Genomic DNA, 21,227 nt, shown 5'->3' on the forward strand with positions numbered 1-21,227 from the left:
ATAATCTAAAAGCCTGGCTAAACCGGTATGTTTTGAGGTAGCCTGCTAATCAAGGCTATTCCCTCACCTTGTTGTTTTGGGCTTCCTGCATCACCGCCTCCCCGGATTAGACATAAAAGGGCAAAAGAGATAAGTGCACATCTGTCTCTTTTGCCCTTTTTGTGTCTCATCTGGGGAGGCGGTGATGCAGGACAGGGGCGTAACAAGGCTGGAGTGGGCCCAGAGACAAAATTTTAAAATGGGCCCCTCGCTGATGCACACACACACACTTCACAATATATAGTCATGTGACTTGCTTCATGTGACTTGCCTCTGGGGGGTCCCTTGAGGCGTGGGGGCCCCCAGGCAGCCGCCTCCCCTTGCCTAATGGTAGTTACGCCCCTGATGCAGGACGCTCAAAGCAAGGAAGTGAGGGAATAGCCTTGGTCAGCAGGCTATTCCTTCCAGTGGCAGCATGTGGGAAGCTGCAGCAGCAGGCAGAGGAGGGGGGGGGCAGGAGGTTCCCTGCCTCCCTGCAGATTGGCTGCCACCTTTCTCCCCTGCTCTGCTACTGGAGGGAATAGCCTGCTAATCAAGGCTGTTCTCTCACCTCATTGCTTTGGGTGTCCTGCATTGCTCACACCACCAGTTCTGGTGGCCATGAGTTGAGGTTCGCTTGAAATGTGACATCCTGTTTGTAAAATAAAAGGACAAAAGAGACACACGTGCACTTGTCTCAGTGGGAAAACACCCACAGTATTTTATTTTTATTTTCTGTCCTGCCCTTCACTCTGACACACTCTTGTGTGTGTGTGTGCGGGTGGGGGGAGGCCACCCTGCCCTTACTGACCAGCTGCCCCTGATTAAAAGGCAGCAAGCCCTAGCAGCCATGTCTGAGGTAAAAGCTGTCTGCTACAGTGTTTTGGAGGGAAAGTTACAAAGTGTTGAGATTGGTCGTCTCCATGCAGAGACAGAAGGTTCTGGTTGCCTGAGGGAAGGAACTCCCTGACGGGTTAAGGTTTCCCTTTGGAACTTGATAAAAGGGAGGATTGAGCAGTCAAGCAGAGGAGGGCTGTGAGAGTGTGTGCTGATGAAGGTTGTGTGAGCTGAAAAGGCTGGAAAACCAGCAGAGTAGGGTTGGGATGAAACTGCTAGAAGGTAGCAGTGAGCTGGTCCTACTAGAACCTGCTAGGCCTTTGGAGAGAACACTAGCAAGCTTGTTTGTTTTGTATTGTGAATTTTGTACCCTTGCCAATGGAATTTTACATCCACCTGATAGCAATAAAACATGGCTGGTTAAGATTTGCTTTAATACCTTTCAGGTTATTTAATCTTGTATGTGGATGTTGGGTCCTTGAAGTTTTGCATGCCATTGTTGGTACAAAATATTGTGTGTGTGTGTGTGTGTGTGTGTGTGTACACACAAACACACACTTACTTATAATACAGGGTTCTATTTGCTTAACATCACATTTAAATTGGGCCATTCAACCTACACATATATGGTTTTCATGCCTGGAGTCAATGGCTAAGAGTATTACTATACAAAGCATTGGTGTGCTCACATGAAGCACACACAGACACAGCAACCTGTTTTATATGCAAATAGTGTTTTTAAGTCCGTTAAAATAATGGGCGCTAGTAGGGATATGATCTGCTGCCGCCGTTTCTTTCCTTTGCGGGTCCGGGCCGGTCTTGCCACCATGTTTTTTTTTAACTCGGCCGGGCCGGTCCCACCCCCGTTGTCTCTCCTCATCGGAGAAATCTCCTCCTCAACGCCGCTGTTGCCTCTGTCCTCCCCCGGTCTCTGCTTCTCCTCATTCGTTTTTGCGGCAGGGCTGGTCCCACCGCTGCCACATCTGCCCTCCCCGGTTTCCGCTTGCTCTCCTTCGTTTTTGCGGCAGGGCCGGTCCTGCCACTGCCGCCTCTTCCCGGTCCCCACTTCTCATCCTCCTTTTTAGCGGCTGGGCTGATCCCGCCGCTGCCGCCTCTGCCCTCCCTGGTCCCCGCTTCTCCTTCTTTCGTCCCGGGAGACAACATGGCCACCGTGTCTCTGCGGCCGTATGTTTCTCGGACGTTCTGGGCATGCGCAGAGCGCATGCCCAGAACGGCCGAGAAAGACACAGGCACAGAGACACGGGCGCACACCCTGGCTCTTTATTATATAGGATTGTTCAGTGCATGAAACACACACACACACTTTTGCCATGGGTAAATTTTTATTTTACAAACAGGATGTCACGTTTCAAGCGAACCTCAGCTCATGGCCACCAGAACTGGTGGTGTGAGCAATTGAATCAGAGCATTCAACCTAGCCAATCAGGACAGAGCTAGGGAAAGAGAAAGCCAGGAAGCCCTCTCCCCACACCACTGTGAGCAAACCACTTCCTAGAATAATTCTCGAAGCAGTGTAGGCCTTGAGGACCTGGTTTATAACTAGGAAACTCAAGATCACATAACCACCTCCTGGATCAGGCCCAAGGTCGATCTAGTTCAGCATCCTGTTTCACCCAGTGACCCACCAGATGTCTCTGAGAAACCCACAGGCAAGAGGTGAGGGCATGCCCTCTCTCCTGCTGTTGCTCCCCTGCAACCGGTATTTAGAGGCATCTTGCTTCTGTGGCTGAAGGTGGCCTATGGCCACCAGACTAGTAGCCATTGATAGACCTGTCCTCCATGAATTTGGCTAAGCCCCTTTTAAAGCCATCCAAGCTAGTGGCCATCACTACATCCGATACAGAGAATATTAATGATGTGCTGTGTGAAAAAGTACTTACTTTTGTTTGTCATAAATTTCCTGGCCTTCAGTTTAATGGGATGACCCCTGGTTCTACGTGTTGTGAGACAGGGAGAAAAATTCCTCTCTGTCAGCTTTCTCTACTCCATGCATAATTTTATAGACTTCTATCATGTCTCCCCGTAGTTACCTCTTTTCAAAAATAAAAAGCCCCAGATGCTGTAACCTTGCCTCATAAGGAACATATCTTTGTTGATTTTCAGTTTACATTAACACTGAAGTTGCTACCTTTTTTCTGACATTGGTTCTGTAAATTTCAGCATGTTGTGCAGCTATTAAAGACAGCAGCAGCAGGAGCTCTTATTTGCACAACAGTGAATGGGACATGCTGCACCAGTGGAATGTCTGCCTGCTTGTCACACAGATGTTGAATGCAAGCTGGCAATCCTGAACCTGCTTTTATACTAGGGTTAGAACCTGTTCCTGGCCCTGCTCCCATGCCTAACAGCAAGCTTGATACCCAGAAATTAATCAGACTGCAGCTTTGTCATCCTGACATATAAATAAAACCATAAGGATAGCCTCAGCTGCTTGATTTTTGCATGCCAAGCTGCTGTTAAATACTCAAGGGCATGGTTGGGAAATATTACATGATCGTCTAAGGCCAGGCTGGGATTCATTTTAAAGAGTAATTCATCCCTTTGTAGCAAATTTTTTTGCACCTGTGCAAATTTGCAAAGCTGTGCTACAATTTAGAGAGCAGTGATGACCACCACCACCGCCCCACCCCCACCCCCGTGGTTGAAAGACTTCTATATGAACCTTCCCACCCCCCAACAGCTCCTTTGGAGGCCCTGCTACGTGTACCTATTATTTTTTGTTGGCAGCTCCTTATTGCTGTGGGGTGGCATAAGGAGCAGCAGCATTTTTCTTGTGGCACCTCATTTCTGGATCTTTTCTGCCCTTATTAATGCATGCTCTTCCTGAAGATTTTTAGGTAATAGGTAAAGATGTTTTTCATTCTCACTGGCTGATATCCAGACTGACTTGAATAATACTTACCACTTAGGAGTTATTCTAAATGACTACTTAATTTCAATAATACAACCCAGGAGTAATTTAATCTGGTTTTTAAATGCATTTGATGTTAACACTTTATTTATTTTTAATTAATAATAATATTTCTGTACCACTTTCCAACAAAAACATTCTCAAAGCTGTTTATATTTTTTTTAAAGAAAAGAATAAGATTGTTCCCTGTACCCAAAGGAAGTTTCCCTTCCTTTCTAATTCTATTTGTATTACTTTAATTTTCTTTACATTCCCCCTTACCTCAACAAAATAATCCATACTTAATTGTTATAGAAATAAATTCTCCAAAGAAATATGATTTTCTAAAAAACTGGGGAATAGTCACAACAAAACAAAACCTCTCAGAACAATAGTTATCATTTTTCACATACATGCAAAATCAGTACTTTTAAAAATGTTATGGTGGACTGGTATTTATATGAGTAAGATTCTTGGGAACTTTAATCACATTACTGATTTTCTACATGTTGCAGACCTCTAATAGCATTGTATTGAAGAAAACACATTACACCATATGGTGTCTAATGTCTGTCTTCTCTTCATTCAGTTAACAAGTCTATGCTCTTGCATAAGATTATTTATCAGCTCCCTATACTTGCATGGCTGTTAGGGTGTAGCTGCTCATAGCTTAGCAGATTCTGGCTCAATAGGACAGCATAATTATCACAATGTATTATAATTACAGCTGTGGTCTTTAAGTGATTATTCTAACCAATTAATCAATTAACAATAATTGTTTTTAAAGGTGCATTTTAAGGTATGTCTATTTTTAATGTGAATGAGTTTTGCTACTCTCCCCTCCCTCCAAAAGTACTTTTTGACTTCAGAAATATGTTCCTGACTGAGAGCTGCACAGATATCTCTGAAGTAAATAACAACATAAGAACAGCCCTGCTGGATCAGACCCAAGGCCTATCAGGTCCAGCATCCTGTTTCACACAGTGGCCCACCAGATGCCTCAAAAAGTACTTTTGGAGGGATGGAGGAACAGTGACAATTGCTACTCCCTCTCCCTCTGCACACGCTTGCCTGTTCAGCAACACCATGGGCTGAGCTCTGTTGCAGAGTCTTCCATAGGTATAGCTTCTGTTATGTACTTTTAACTTTGGTAAGAATGTCAGCTAGTACTAAGAGAGTGAGGCACTTCACACAAGTGATGTGAAGCGCCTCGCAGTGGTTTGCAGGGAAAGCTGACTTAGCCTGCTCTTCCTGCAGACAATAAAACATGTAGTCCTGGGCGGCCGGATCAGCCGCCCACACAACTACTGGCTCCGTCACGGAGCCGGTGGGGGCTGCAGGGATCAGGGGTCGCTCGGCCCCCAGAAGTCCCAGAATGCCTCGTACAAGCGTGCGGAGCATTCTGAGGGGATCCCCGAGACTGGGAGGCTGCTTGTAGCCTCCCGGTCAGGGGTCTACTTGTGTGTTGTCGCACACCGCGGCAGCACATGAGCAAAAAAACCAGGTCAACTGAGCGCTCGCTCCGTTAACCTCATTTAAGGGGAGGGGGATTTAGGTGGGCAAGCTGCCTTGGAAGCACCGAGCTCGCCCGCAAGCCCAGTGGTTCAAATGATCGCTGGAAAGCAGGCTAAGCTCTCATTGCCTGCTTTCCAGTGACTGTGGGAATAGCCTCAAGTCTGTGTGGTATATACCTGCACCAACTTAAAGAAATGAAGTATTACCATTAATGTGATTAATTGACTTAAGATTTATTTAATCAGTTGACAGCCTTGACTGACATCATCATCAAGGGGAGTATGAGTAGAAAACACACACACATATGGCACCTGGGTGTGGTTGGTTATTGCTCATTATAACAAAATATTTAAACCTTTCAGAACATTTCAAATTTACAAACAATGTACAAATATCGGACTTTTTCCAATCTAAGAAAAATACTAAGAAAACTGAAATGGAACTTGTCTTATTTCTGTTGTGGGATGTTTCTTTAGCAAGCTGCCATCATCAGTGAACTTTGGCCTTATGAATAATCTTGTGTTTGTATTATTAACCCTTTGCATCTTAGGCACATCTGAATGGCTTCTGTCTCTGTATTGGGCATCCAGAAACACAAGCTCATGAGTGAGTACCACAAACGTATCCATGTTTTTCTCATTGTAGGCTATAGAAAGGAACAAACTGCAGATCTTTACCTTCCTTAGTAACAAAGTGAGATTAGGCTGTGCCACAGTTCTTTGGACTGGAGCTCCAGTGTTGTGAAGCACCTCCCTCTTAGGAAGCTCAGTGGTGGAACAGCATCTGAGCATGCAGAAGGTTCCATGTTCAATCCCTGACATATCCAAATAGGTGGTGGTGGGGTGTTTATCATTTGAAACCTTTGAGAACTGCTGCCTGTCAGTGCAGACAATACTAAACTAGATGGACAAATGGTCTGATTCAGCATAAGGTGGCTTAATATCTATGTTCTTATGAATTACAAAGACTAACAATTTAAAGGGATGGTATACACTGCCTAGCTTGCAAAGATGCAACACATACTATTGACCATAGTATCCTTTCAGTACCATCGACCATGGTATCCTTCTGAATCTCTTAAGGGAGGTGGGATTGGATGGCACTGTTCTACAGTGGTTCCATTCATACCTCTCTGGCAAATTCCAGATGGTGTTGATTGGAGACTGTTATTCTGCAAAGTGAGAGCTAAAGTGTGGAGCTCCTCAAGGCTCCATTCTGTTCCAATGCTTTTTAACATCTACATGAAACCGCTGGGAGAGATTATCAGGAGGGTTGGTGCAGGGTGTTATCAGTATGCTGATGACACCCAGATCTATTTCTCCATATCAGCTTCATCAGGAAATGGCATAACTCCCCTAAATGCCTGCCTGGAGGCGATAATGGGCTGCATGAGGGATAACAAACTGAAGTTGAATCCAAATGGGGGGGGGCGGTACTGACTGTAGAGTTATCTTAAGTGGCACAGCGGGGAAATGCTTAACTAACAAGCAGAAGGTTGTTGGTTCAAATCCCCACTGGTACTATATCAGGCAGCAGTGATATAGGAAGATGCTGAAAGGCATCATCTCATACTGCGCGAGAGGAGGCAATGGTAAACCCCTTCTGTATTCTACCAAAGAAAACCACAGGGCCCTGTGGGTGCCAGGAGTCAAAATCGACTTGACGGCACACCTTACTGACTGTAGGGTTCAGGACCTGAGAGATGGTTTAGATCTGCCTGTTCTAGATGGGGTTACACTTCCCCTGAAAGATCAAGTACGTAGTCTGGGAGTTTTCCTGGACCCCAAACCATCTATGTTTTCTCAGATTGAGGCAGAAGCCAGGAGTGCTTTTTATCAACTTTGGCTGATACATTGGCAACGTCCATTTCTGGAGGTAAAAAGTGGTCCATATTCTGGTAACCTCCAGACTTGACTACTGTAATGCACTCTACATGGAGCTGCCTTTGTATGTAATTCAGAAACTACAATTGGTACACAATGCAGCAGCCAGTTGGATCACTGAAGGGACCATATAACACTGATTTTACAAGAATTGCACTGGCTGCCGATCTGTTTCCGAATAACAAAGTGCTGGTTATTACCTATAAAGCCCTCAATGGCTTGTGTCCAGGGTACTTTAGAGAGCGAGCATCTTCTATATCATGAACCCTGTTGCTTAGTAAGATCATCTGGAGAGGTCTGGTTACGGTTGCCACTGGCCAGTTTTGTGGCCACTCGGCCTTCTCCTTGGCTGCTCCAGGACTCCGAAATATGCTCCCTGTTGAAATGAGAGCATCTCCTTCTCTGCTTGCTTTTAGGAAGACCATCAAGATGTACCTCTTTTCCCAGGCTTTAAATTAAACTTTTAATTTTTAATATGTTTTTATCGACTGAGGTTGTTTTTACTTGTTTTGTGAATTTTAACTGCTTTATATAGTTTTACATTTGTTATGTTTTAACTTTGTACACTGCTTAGAGATGTCTATATCAGGCAGTATAGAAATATGATAAATAAATAAGTGCAACCCAGTTTAGGTTGCAAAAATCTGAGGTGTTGCAAAGTGTTTTGAACAACTGTTCTAGCAAGTGGAGCTCTTGGTACTGAATATCCTTTTGCAGGACCTGAGCTGCTTGTTCAAATCACAGCTATTATTTACAACACCTTGGGTGCTTTTCACATAAATATGAGAAGGAAGATTAATATTAAATGTAAACCGTGTTCAATCTGAGCTACTACTAAAAGCAAGATGTAGTAGTTAGAGGGTTGGACTATGACTGGGGAGACCCAAGTTCAAATCCCTGTTCAGCCATGGGTGACACTGGGCCAGTCACTTATTTCTCAGCCTAACCTAACTCACAGGGCTGTTGTGAGGATAAACATTAAAATGTGGACTGCTCTGAACTCTTTGGAAGAAGAACGGGTATAAATGTAAGTAAATAAAATAAAATAAAAACCTCATATTTAAAATGTCGAACAGCAGAGCCAGAGAACAATGGATGCCATCCTCAAAACATAAAAAGTAAAGTAAAGTTGTGCCCTCGAGTCGGTGTCGACTCCTGGTGACCACAGAGCCATGTAGTTTTTCTTTGGTAGTATACAGAAGGGGTTTACCATTGCTTCCTCCTACGCAGTGTGAGATTGATGCCTTTCATCACCTTCCTGTATCGCTGCTGCCCAATATAGGTGTTTCCCATATTCTGGGAAACATACCAGTGGGGATTCGAACCAGCAACCTCTTGCTTGCTAGGCAAGTCATTTTCCCACTGCGCCATAACAGAGTCTAATAATGAAGGCGGCAAAAGCCCTATCTAGACATTATTTTAAAAGACTCTGCACAAGCAGAGCATCCAAAGTGGATGTCGAAGTCCCGCCTGGCACATCACTAACCCCCTCACCCATGCTGTTCATAGTTACAGCAGCATTCAACTGAAGAGGCGAACATTGTAATCGTGATGGCAGGCATTTCCATGATCAGGTGCTGGAAAGACCCACCTTCATGGCTACGGCCTTCACCTCTCCAGATGAATGCTGCTGTAACCATAAGCAGTGTGGGGGAGGGGATGAGGGATGTGTCGGGGTGGGACATCCTGTGTGTGTTGGACTCATGCACAGCATCTGTTACAATAATTCTTGAAGAGGGCTTTATTGTTTACCTTTGAAGAATGCATTGGGTACATCATCTTCTTCATGCTTTTTTGCTTTCACATGCATTCAGGATTGTGCTATGAATAAATGAATGCAAATCTTAAAATGGCCAATCTGATTTTCTTTGCTTCATTTTGATCACAAGTCAAAAAGTGGAGCCAGGGGTGAGAATGTAATGTTGAGGGGAAGGAGAGTTTGCCTACATTTCCCTCTTCTGGATTTTCAGAGGTTACAGCAAAATGCACCATGATGGAGGGAGAAAGTCTGTCCTTGTACTGAGCACAGAGCTCTTTCCGGCTTCTGCACAGCAAAGACTTTCCATGTTCCAATCTTTTTCAGGCTTGGAACTGGCGCCTCTGAAAGAGAGGGGGAGGCTTCTGGCATTTCCCTTCTCCCACAAGCTTTTCCACAGAAGGTGGCAATCTGTCTCATTTTGTAAGCATTGCAGATTGATTTGAAATTGCTCCCTAACCAACAAAAATGTAGAAGGAAGAAAAAAGACTACACATGAAATCTAAGTTAAGATGTATCCTCCAAAAAGGACTTCTCACATAGGATTGCTGCTGTTTGTTTGTTTGTTTGTTTGTTTGTTTGTTTGTTTTACTAGCCTTACGCCTTTAACAACAACCTAACGTAGAGAAATGTTATACTTCATCTCCAAGCCAGAAAAGGCCTCTCTTGCTACATTTCTTGAGCTGCTTTTATAAGGCAAACGAGCAGACTTTATTATACCTTTTAAAGAGTTTGTGAGTGTGTTTGTGTGTGAAAGTCATACTTCCCAATTACCTACAAATTCCAAATGTTGCATCCACAATCCTGCCACTGAAATTAGGTGGTTTTGACACCAGAATAGGCTGGGAGGGGGAGGTTATACAAAGTATTTTGTAGCAGAAGTTCTGAATAAAATCCTCAGATGTTAGCCACTATTGTTCTGAACAGATTCCTCACACTCAATAATCAGATAAATAATTCAGAAACAAGATCATGTGCAAGAGAAGCAGAATATCTTTCTCAGATTCAAATTTACTATGATTGGAATTTACCATTTATGGTAATTATTTTATTTTATTTTATTTTATTTTATTTTATTTTATTTTATTTGAAATATTTCTGTACTGCCCCAAACTTGCATCTCTGGGCGTTTTACATTAAAATTGAGTCATTAAAATTAACGTTGAGATCCTACAAATTTCAAATTATTCCTTCCCTTCCCTTTTGCCAGCACATTCTATTACTTATATTTAATTTCTTGAACTTTCCTGTAAGTGTAATCTAGGCAAAATGATTTTGCCCAGTCAATGATAGGCCTCATCTACTAGTTGGTTATAAAAGCAAGCAACAATCTTCACATCACCACTTCATCAGGCGTTCTATTTGTGCTAAAGAAGGATCACTTCAGGCCCTTCATTTTAGGGAACATGTTGGAGGCGTATTGTCAAAACCAAAGACTCAAAAACATTATTACTTCCCCTTCATTTTGTTATAAAAACTGCCTGCAAAATGCAAGAGAATAAGTGGGGAGAGGAGTTTTAAAACAAATGTACATTTATCCCCTTTTTGTCTCAAACCTAAAATAAACAAGAGCTGGGAGGGGGAAAGACTCAAAAGCAATTTCATTATTGCTTGTCTGAAGAAGTGTTCTGATGAACTCAAAAGCCTCCTTGCTCCTTTGGGACATTTTAGCAGGTCATAATGAAGATATTACACCACTCTGATTACCTATCCTGCCTAATGAAGTTATTGTACTACTCAATATTGTATCAATAAGTATTGTTTAGAATTTGCCCCCTCTAATTGTCTGATGTAGCTTCCTGTTATTTCCTGTGTTTTGGAGAATACTGCATTTATCACCCTTGCCTCCCCCCGCCCACTTCAATCCCCTGTCTAAATGTAGCTTGTAAGCTCCTCAGGGCAAGAATCTGATATTTCTTATGTTACTTTGTAAAGCACCCTATGCCTTGATGACATCAAATTTTGTGATTGCCATTCAGAAGAGCTTTTAGGAAATAGGAAGGAAAGAAGTTCCCTTATGTCAGATGGGTCCGTTTAGTTCAATGCAGCTGTCCTGGGCACTTTCCAGCTTAAACCCAACAACAGTGTCACTACGGATCTGCTAAGTGTGCTTCCGTACTTCCTGTGTTGTGACACCGCAATCCCTGCACTGACAGCAAGGTGCTGTCCACATTTCCGATGCTTTAGTTTGGATGTTATCTTGTGTTATAGTGCTGCAACATTGCAGATCCGTTGCAGGAAAATAGCTGTATTTTCCCATTGTAGGAGTTTGAGATTCTGGGGATCATTTTCAACAGGATCCAATTACTGCAAAGTTGAAGCATTTTACCCCTGTTGTAGTATGTAATCTGAAAAACGCCCAGGGTTTCAGGCAGGACTTTTTCTCAGCACTACCTAGAGATGCCTTTTACTTTAGGCCTCATTTGCTTTTATATTAACATGAGAACATAAGAACAGCCCTGCTGAATCAGGCTTTCAGGGCATCTAGTCTAGCATCTTGTTTCACACAGTGGCCCACCAGATGCCTCTGAGAAAGATACAATGTGTACTGCTGTACCTTCAATGTAATGTGTGAATAATTGCAGGCCCATTCACACGTTATGTTCAACACTTGTACAATGAGAGTGCACTGTGCATTCACATATTATGCTGAACACAGGTACAGAAGTACACATCCTATCTGTCCAGTGCATTTGAAGGGCCTGTATCCAGGTTCACTTTTAAAATGAACACAGGTACAGTCATTCACACAAATATGTACAAACATCTGTTCACTCATACAGCATAATGTCTGAACTGGGCTTTCATATGTGTACAATGTACACTTGTATGAGTGTTGAACGTAACATGTGAAGAAGGCTCTGGTAGCGATGTGCCCAAACCGAAGTTCGTGCATTGGTTTGGCGCTGAACCAGTTCAGATGAGCTCCGAACTGCTTTGGCGCTGCAGGGAGGGGAGCGGTGTGCAGGATCTTTTAAAAAGAGGAGAGCAGGTCCTTATCTGTTACCGCTGCCCCATGCAGCTTCCTGCTGTGACGGTATTACCTCCAATAACGCATGCACAGCACTGGCATGCACATGGTGTTCGCATATGCGCCGGTGCCATTTGCGTGATCAGCATGGTGTTGCTGACCACACAAATGGTATTCACAGATGGACATGGGAACATAGGAAGCTGTCATGTACTGAGTCAGACTATTGGTCTTTCTAGCTCAGTATTGTCTGCACAGACTGGCAGCGGCTTCTCCAAGTTTGCAGGCAGGAATCTCTCTCAGCTGGCAACGTACTGTATGCTTTGGTAGTTTGTTGGTTCAATAAAAAATCTTGTCCTATTAAAAAAAAAAATCTTGTCCTATCTTGGACTTGGAACCTTCTGCTCTTCCCAGAGTGACTTCATGGTCCCCAAATGGGAATATCTTACAGTGCTCACATGTGGTCTCCCATTCATATGCAACCAGGCTGGACCCTGCTTAGCTAAGGGGACAAGCCATGCTTGATACCACAAGACTATCTCTCCTCTCCTGAGGAGACACATGTCTCTTCAGAAATGCGTGCTGGCACCGTTTGCAAGTTCTTGGGGGCAGCACCATCGCAGCCGGAAGCTGCATGTGGTGGCGGAGAACAAGTAAGGACCTACTCTCCTTTTTTTAAAAGATCCCGCTCGCTGTTCCCCTCCCCGCGGTGCTGAACCAGTGCATGGACCTTGGTTTGTGCACATCCCTAGGCTCTGGAGAACTACTTTAGATCATCCTGCCCTGGAGCTACCAGTAGCTCCCACACTACTTAATACCCATCCCTGGTGTAAGAAGCAGAATATACATTTACCAAACAAATTTATTAAGAAATAAATGTGATCAAGGGAGATAGCAGAGTGGTCCTTTCATGAGGCAAGGTGAGGCAGTTGCCTGAGGTGGCAGATTATCAGGGCTCCAGCGGGGGCCCAGCCCGGGACCTGTGTAGCTGCTCTTGTATTTCTAGACATTAAAAGTTTTCATAAATGTTGATTGGCTCTTTGGGACTAATCTGACAGTTGCAAGTGTTGCAGGCAGCCCTTCTGCACACACTCCTTGCAAAGCTTGCAAAAGGCTAGTGATGTGCCCGGACCATTCTGGAGGCCATTCTACAGGCCTCTGGACCGGTCCGGACATGGGCAGTTCGGATTCGGGTGGATTGGGGTGGGGGTTCCTTTAAGGGTGAGGGATGGTTTACTTACCCCTCCCACCGCTTTCCCCTGTCAGGCGCCCGTATTTTCTTTAGTAATTGGGGCGGCAGGATACCTCCCTGCCGCCCCTTCTGCAATGCAGCGAAGCGGGAGAAGGGGCAGCAGGGAGGTATCCTGCCGCCCCGATTACTGAAGAAATTGCGTGCACACGCACACATACACACAAGGCTTCTAAACGCTTTTTGCACTGACTGCAGCAGGGGAAGCCTTTTGCACTAAGCGATTACTGAAAAAATTGTGTGCGCGTGTGCACAGACACAAAAGGCTTCTAAAAGCCTTTTGCACTGCAGTGCAGCCAAGCGCCGGGAGAAGGGGTGGCAGGGAGGTATCCTGCCACCCCAATTACTAAAGAAAATACGGGTGCCGGTCAGGGGAAAGTGGCGGGAGAGGTAAGTAAAACGTCCCTTGCCCTTAAAGGAACCCCCCACCCCAGTGCCGGACCGCAGCTCCGCAGTTCCGTGCACATCCCTACAAAAGGCATGAGGAGAGAAGAGAAGGCTGCTAGCAACTTCTCCTCCTCTGCTCCCCTTTCAAATCTTTCAAGGGTTGGTTTTGAAAGGGGGCTGGACCCCATCAGGGTTGTGGGGCAAGGCAGCTTTTGGTGCCTCGCCTCAGGCATTGCAATACCTTGATGTTTTTCCACAGCCAGCTTTTAGTTCATATCTCCTCCGGAATGGCAGGGGTGCGTTCACATATCAGCCAAATTTACCCTGAAGTCCCTGCGAGCTATCAGGGAGCACTTCACACACGATTCGGGTTTTTCATCAGGCATTAAAGTGTAGCCTGATTTCTATCTGGAGTTTAAAAAGAATCCACTTTCTGCGTCGGTTTTTGGGGGGCAACTCTGAACTCGCAGTAAAGCCTTGCAGAAAAATAACTCCCAGGCTTTACCGTGGTAAAGCCTGGGAGTTATTCGCACAGGGCTTCATGCTGTGGGGTAAATGTCGAGCAAAGCCACTTCAAATCACACTTGCAGCATTGAGGGAAGCAGCCCCTCCCCTCTGCTCTCCGGTTTTGTTTTGAGTCAAGCCTCCGTGTTTTCCTTCTAGCCAAGCTGGGGGAGAGAGATTACTAAAGAGCTATATCTGCATTTCTAAAGAGAGTATCCCTCTTATCATGCCCTTGATTCTATCAGTGCCTCTCCCTATTTGCTCTGATGTTTTCAGGAAAAGTAGTTTAAAACCAGCATTTTTAAAACCCGGAAATATATAGAGATAAGCTAGAATTCGGAAGACAAAGCCCGATTTGTGTGTGGAGTAGGTCCAAGGATCTCAAAGGTACTTCGGGGTCAGTTTGGCAGGAGCATGAACAGACACACACTCTTCTGGAGGAGATTCGGGGTAGAAGCCCCTGCCTGTAAAGCCTTCTGGGGAAGCTTCTTGGGCCACCCCTAGAGTATAAACAAGCCCCAAAAGATGACAAAGCAGTGAATTAACAAGAACTAACTCAAGTGGCCATACTCTGCATTTTTTTCTTACACCTTAAACAGAAATGGCTACATATAACTGCAGCCCCCTGTCCCCACAACTCTCCATACATGAGTCTCTGTTCAATGTTGTTCCCCACATCTCGGGGTCTAAGCTTTGGAGGGATAAACAATTTGGAATACGTGGTGTTTTGTTAATATCATTACTGACTCTCACAGTTTCAGCCCCCAGAATGCTTTCCTGGATGTTCATCATCTTCAAGAGTACCCAACAGGCAATGATTGAGACAAAGGAAACAAGGTGGGATTCTTTGAGAATGTAGAAACTTCTCCTCTTCATGCGGCTATTATTTATTTATTACACACTTACATATGGTTCCCAGGCATTCTCCCAGCCTGACAGCTGCAGCCAGACTTTCTTAGCTTTAGCAGTAGAACTTGATTAAGTGCAAAATCATTCTCTGAAAGCCAGCTGCACCATGGGAACGGTTGCCACCCCTGCTTTGCGGGGGGAAGGAAGGAGTGCCATAGGAAACTTTTGAGAGTCTGTGCAGTATTGTGCTTAGAGAGCTGGACTCGAACCAAGGGTCCTGGTATCCATCCAATCCTAACTCATACATGGAGCTCACTGGGTGACCTTGGGCCAGTCACTGGTTGATACTCCGAGCAACAAAGTCCTTGTTGCCCAGCAAAGCTGCACTAATGCAAGTAGATTGTTGCATTTCTGTACAAAGGTTCCCAGCAAAACATCTGAGGTATGACAGGCAGAGCACCTTGTGGTGAAGTACAAGTCTATTTCCAGCAAAGCATATGAGGCATATAACAGGTTGAGCACGTTGTTGCACAAACACAAATGTTTTTGCACTAGTGCAGCACTAATCTAGAACACAAACTCCAGACTTGGCACAAGGAGCTAGTGCAACGCCCTTGCAGAAGTGCTTAATTAGTCTGCATAGGAAGCTGCCATATCCTGGGTCCGAGACCATTGGTCTATCTAGGTCAGTATTGTCTACCCCAGACTGGCAGCGGCTTCTCCAAGGTTGCAGGCAGGAATCTCTCTCAGCTCTATCTTGGAGATGTTGCCAGGGAGGGAACTTGGAATTTAGATGCTCTTGCCAGAGCGGCTCCATCCCCTGAGGGGAATACCTTACAGTGCTCACACACCAAGTCTCCCATTCATATGCAACCAGGGCAGACCCTGCTTAGCTAAGGAGACAAGTCATGCTTGCTACCACAAGACCAGCTCTCCACCTACCTAACTGGCTTGTGAGACTACAATAAGGGAGGGGCAGGAGCAGCTCATTCTAATGAGCGGCAGGGTTGGGGGCAAGCTGCGGGTTGGGGGGGTTGCCAAACAAGGTGAAGCTACCTGCAGGCTGGCCTTTCATCACTAACCAGCCTGCACAGCTCTGCAGGCAGCACAGCTCTCAACTCCAGGACAGGGCAGGGTGGGAGAGAAAAGTGCAAGCAGAGCTTCCAGCAACCAAAGGCAGTTTCACCTTGTTTGGTGCCAGGGGTGTAGCTAGGGGAGGGGGGCCCATGTTCTCCCCTCTCCTCAGCAGCCCCTACAAGTGAGGGAGATTATGAAGAAAATAGGGAGGTGTGGAACTGTGGGGCCCTCAGAAGCTCGGGGGGGGTGGTTTCTTTGAACCACCCCTGTTTGGCGCCCTGCTGGCTCATTAGAGTGAGCTGCTCTTGGGGAGGGGAAAACCATGCATGCCATCTTGGGCTTCTTGTGGGAGACGGAAGTAGGACAGAACGGCACTTAATGAGGCTCTTCTCAAGATCAAGTGAGAAGAGCCAAATCGGGTTTGCAGGGAGAGCGGGCTAAGCCTGCTCTCCCCGCGGATAACCAGTAAGCCCTCCCTGGGCAGCCGCAGCGGCCACCCACATAACTGCTGGCTCCGTCACAGTTGGGGCTTGGGAGTTTGGGGGCCACGCAGCCCCCGGAATTAACAGCATGCCCTGTGTGAGTGTGCAGGGCGTGCTGGAGAGACCCCGGAGCCAGGAGGCTGCTTTTTAGCCGCCCAGTCAGGGGTCTACTCATGAGTTGCACACCATTTCATGAGTTGCACTCGCTCCGCAAACCCGGTTTAAGGGCAGGGGCAATTTGGCCTTCGAGCCCGGTGGTTTACACGACCAGCAGAAATCGGCCTAGGCTCTCCTAGCCCGATTTTCGCTGGTCATAAGAATTGCCTCAATGGATAAGTTTTGGGCCAAGTCAGTCAAAAACTTGCCCCACTACAACAGAGGTTCTAGACTAGGGCTCCATCATGCTCTCCTGACAGCTGAATTGGCACAGGAGATAACATGCATGCAGTTGCCTGGCAGAGGTATCTTTCAGTGCAAACCTGGCAGGTTCTACACAGACTGGAATCTTCTTCAACCTTTCATGTACAGGTGTTGTCACATGGCTGTAAAACCCTGAAGAAGGAAACATTAATTGGACTTCATAATCAATAGTCTTCCCTTTTGCCAACTTCTTACATAATTAATCCAAAATCTGGACAGTATTTTTTTTTAAGCAGCTCAGACCCATTTGATGGAGCAAAACTGACAAAGAAACTCTGTTAAGGTGTAAGCCACCATTATGTTCCGAGTATGATGCCTACATAGCCCTAGTCATGCAGCAAAATGTCAGCACCCTTACCTGACTGAGAACAGCCGCAGCTGTCAAGTGTGAAGGTAGTTGTGTGAATAAGCCACGAGTGATCATAGGTGGGGGCCTGGAGCTAAAACTCCATCACATCCAATCTGCCATGAAATCCAGTTTCTTTCATCTTGTTTTTGTTGGGGTTTGTGATTATTTAGCACCAAGGAAGCTACCACTCTAGTACAGAGTGCAGAGTTTAGTTGTTGCAGCTATTTAGAGCAGGGTTTCTTAACCTTGGGCCCCCAGATGTTGTTGGACTACAAGTCCCATCATCCCCAGACATGGCATTTGTGGCTGAGGATGATGGGAGTTGTAGTCCAACAACATCTGGGGGCCCAAGGTTAAGAAACTCTGAATTGGTTGATTGGTGAAGTACATTTGAGATAGGAAAGACCTATCCTATCTATCAGCTGCATAAATAATGAATAGGTAGGAAGAGAGAGATGTTTCCATCTTCTCCCTAGGAGGAAAGGAAAAGGACTGACTCACTACAGGAAGTACCTGAGGAGTCAAAGCAGGAGTCATAGAGTGGAGGTAAAGCAGGGACAAGGAAGGAGACCCTCACTAACTATCTCTACCCCACATGCCCCAAGTGGTCATTAGGATAGTTGGTGCAAAAGGTTGATGCACTGTAACTCTCTCTGTTTTTACATGTCTAAAACCCACCCTTTTCATCACTTGTTGCTGCTAAATTCCTAATTAAAGAGTATGCAATTTTGGCTCTCCAAGCTGCTGCCGAACGTCAACTCCCATCATCCCCAGCCACATTGTGACTTGTAGTTCAGCAAGAGCTTGGAGAACCAAAATTGTGTATCCCTGTCCTAATTCATTCTCCTCTTTTTCTTTGGTCTTCCTCGTGAAGTGTGCCATTTTTTTTTTTTTTTGCTGAAAAGTAGTCTTTGATTTTAAAAACAAATCAATGAATGTAAACCTCTCTTTATATTTTTGGCTATTTGCTGCTGCAACAGTCATCTCTCTTGGCTCTCTTGTTTGCTACCCTGGCTGCCTCGCCCTGTCTTACATGCCAGTTTGTGATTCTAACCGATTCTAACTGTACAACCCTCCTCCACATGTTGGACACACCCACCCCCTTCATCCCTGACTATTGGCCACTGTGGCTGGGGATGATGGGAGTTGTAGTCCATCAGCAGCTGGAGGGCTGATGTTGTGCAGTCTTGCGATGCTCTCTGTAGTCCTGCCCCAAGTACAGCATTTGTTTCTTCAGAGAGGTGTGGACATGGCTAACTCGGACACCCATCTCCCTCCCCTCTTAAATAGCATCTCTGTTGAGATTTGACCTCAGCTGGCTCCAGGAGGGTTTTGAGTACCAACTCAAAATGCTGGTTATCATCTCTAATACCCACAATGGTCTGAGTCTGTCTAGCTAGCATATCTGAAGGACCCCCTGCTTCTTCTTGCTCCTTCTCATCCTATGAGGTCTGTCAGGGAGGCTCCACTCTGTCTCCCATCTCCTTCTGAGATGCCATTGTTAAGTATGCAGGGCAGGGCCTTTCTGGTTGTAGCACCCAGACTCTTTCACTCTCTCTCTCTCTCTCTCCTTCCTCCAGGAGGCCTGTCTAGTTCCTGGAGGAAGCTAGATAGACCTCCCATCAAATTAATGGTGGGAGTTGTAGTCCCAAAACATCTGGGGACCCAAGGTTGGGATATATTATCAAAACAACAGCAAAAACAGAAATCACGACAGCAGAACCAAATAGAAACTATCATTCAGGAAGCATAACATTAATCCATACTAAAGGCCCATCTAAGCAAGGCATTTTTTGCTGATATACAAAAGGCTAACTGTGGAGGAGCATTTATGCTCTCTGAATCGTGATTTCTATTTGGTTCTGCTGTCATGATTGTGATCACAACAACAGAACCTCTCCTCCTTCGCTTTAGAAATCAACTACTTTTCTCTGAAAGAGAGCTCCTGTGATTTTCACACTTGCATGACAAACAGAAGTGCTACAGCAGAAGCAGATCCCTTTCTTGCTATGGAGATGGGATAGCTTCACCTCCTGAATTTTTGCCTGTTAGACAGATGTTTAAGGCACAGGGACTTGAGCAGGAAAAAAAATCTGAAAACCCTTAGAAATTTGGTATGCTAAAGCTGTGGGGTTTTCAGGCAGAGATTCCAAATTGTTAACAAAACAAACAAGTGAAGTTGTCCCTTCCATGTCAGGAACAGCTTCACCTGTTGAATTCTGCTTGAAAAGCAGCTCTTTGTACATGAAACCTTTGTGCATTAGAAGAGGGAAACCTTATGGACTGCACAACCTCCAAGTTGTCCCTATTAGTCATGGAGATTTTCAGGTGATAATGAGCATTCCACATCTCACCTGAGATCTCTCTGTTCACCTCTGCATCTGGTCAGCCTGTGTGAGAGTGTGTGTGTGTGTGAGAGAGAGAGAGAGAGAGAGAGAGAAAGAGAGAGAGAGAGAGAGAGAGATTGCTTGATGAAGTGTATGAGTCATTTGCTGGGCAGATGTGTCTCCCCCTTTGCTGACAAGCAATATTTTATTCCAGCATAACTATTATTTTACTACACCACTTTAATACTTTAAATTTGCCAAAGTTTGATTGAGAATATATGCAAAGGAGACACCGCTGGAAGGTTCCTTCCTCTTCCTCCTCCTCCAAAGGGGTAGGGCGGCCATCAGACTTGCAAAAGACAGGAAATCCAGAGCTTCTGTTCTGATTGAATTCCCTTAGATACTTTTTGCAAACCCCTTGGACACATCGTATGCTGTTACATTTACAACAATAAAGATTTGTAGTTGGCTGATGTTATAGTTGCTGTGGGAGTAATTACTTCAGATTTGCTATCTTTGGCACATTGACATTCTTAGTTCTAAATATAGCATTGTATTCTTGTTCCGTTTAATGCCAACAATATTTTTAAAAGTGAAAAACTAAATAAGGGTGTGCTTGCATCAACTTGTTTCCTGGGATTTACAGGAGCAGCTAGTCTGCATCAGATCTCATGTATTGTTAGGAATATAACTGCTTTAAAAATATACTGCTTTAAAACAACAACAACAAAAAACCCCTCAAAGCAGTCTACATAGAAAAATAAATAATAAATAAGATGGCTTGCTGTCCCAAAGGGCTCACAGTCTAAAAAGAAACGCATCTTATCTATGAACCCTGCTGATTAAGATCATTGGGGAAGGTCCAGTTGTGTTTACCACCAGCTCCTTTGGTGGTGACTCAGAGGGTTGCCCCAGGGCCTCTGGGACATGCTTCTAAATGAGATCAGAACTTCCCCATCTCTCTCTGTTTTTAAGCAACTTTTGAAAATACATCTATTTTATCAGGCTTTTAGTTTATAATTGTGAAAGTTTTATTGGTGGTTATTTTATTTGATTTACTGTTTTAATTGTTGTTGGCTTTTAATTGTAAACCAGCCAGCAAATTTACATAGGGCTGTATATAGCAATAGCACTTACATTTATATACCGCTCTATAGCTGGAAGCTCTCTAAGCGGTTTACAATGATTTTTAGCATATTGCCCCCAACATTCTGGGTACTCATTTTACCGACCTCGGAAGGATGGAAGGCCGAGTCAACCTTGAGCCCCTGGTCAGGATCGAACTTGTAACCTTCTGGTTATAGGGCGGCAGTTTTACCACTGCGCCACCAGGGGCTGTTTATAAACAGGATAAAATCAATAAATGGTAGAAACTAGCAACAGCCACTGCAAAGATGCTGTGCCAGGCTTGGAAAGGGACAGTTGCTCTCCTCCTGCTGAATGCAAAAGAGCCACTGCTTTAAAAGATGCCTCTTTGCCCAATTAACAGGGGTGAGTCTGTGCCCTCCTTCCCAACAGGCTGCAGGAAAGTACAGGCAAAACTAGATGCCATATCAAGAGACAAAGGTCCACAGATATGCATTTGCTGGGAAGATGGAAGACCAGGGGACATTTTTACTATTTATACTATACTCCCAGTGTACTAGGCATTTTGTGGAATTACACAGGCAGGCAGCATATATAGGTCCCTGC

General features: G+C 45.0%; 1 long non-coding RNA gene across 1 annotated transcript; it reads left to right on the forward strand.

The window, feature by feature from the left end:
* The first annotated feature begins 689 nt into the window (after positions 1–689).
* Positions 690–10,021, forward strand: LOC128336969 (uncharacterized). Its single transcript, XR_008312135.1, has 3 exons — positions 690–877; positions 5,832–5,887; positions 9,248–10,021. It is a non-coding gene; the product is annotated as an uncharacterized LOC128336969 (long non-coding RNA).
* The last annotated feature ends 11,206 nt before the right edge of the window (positions 10,022–21,227 follow it).

The sequence above is a fragment of the Hemicordylus capensis genome, chromosome 1 (assembly GCF_027244095.1).
Source record: "Hemicordylus capensis ecotype Gifberg chromosome 1, rHemCap1.1.pri, whole genome shotgun sequence".
NCBI lineage: Eukaryota > Metazoa > Chordata > Lepidosauria > Squamata > Cordylidae > Hemicordylus > Hemicordylus capensis.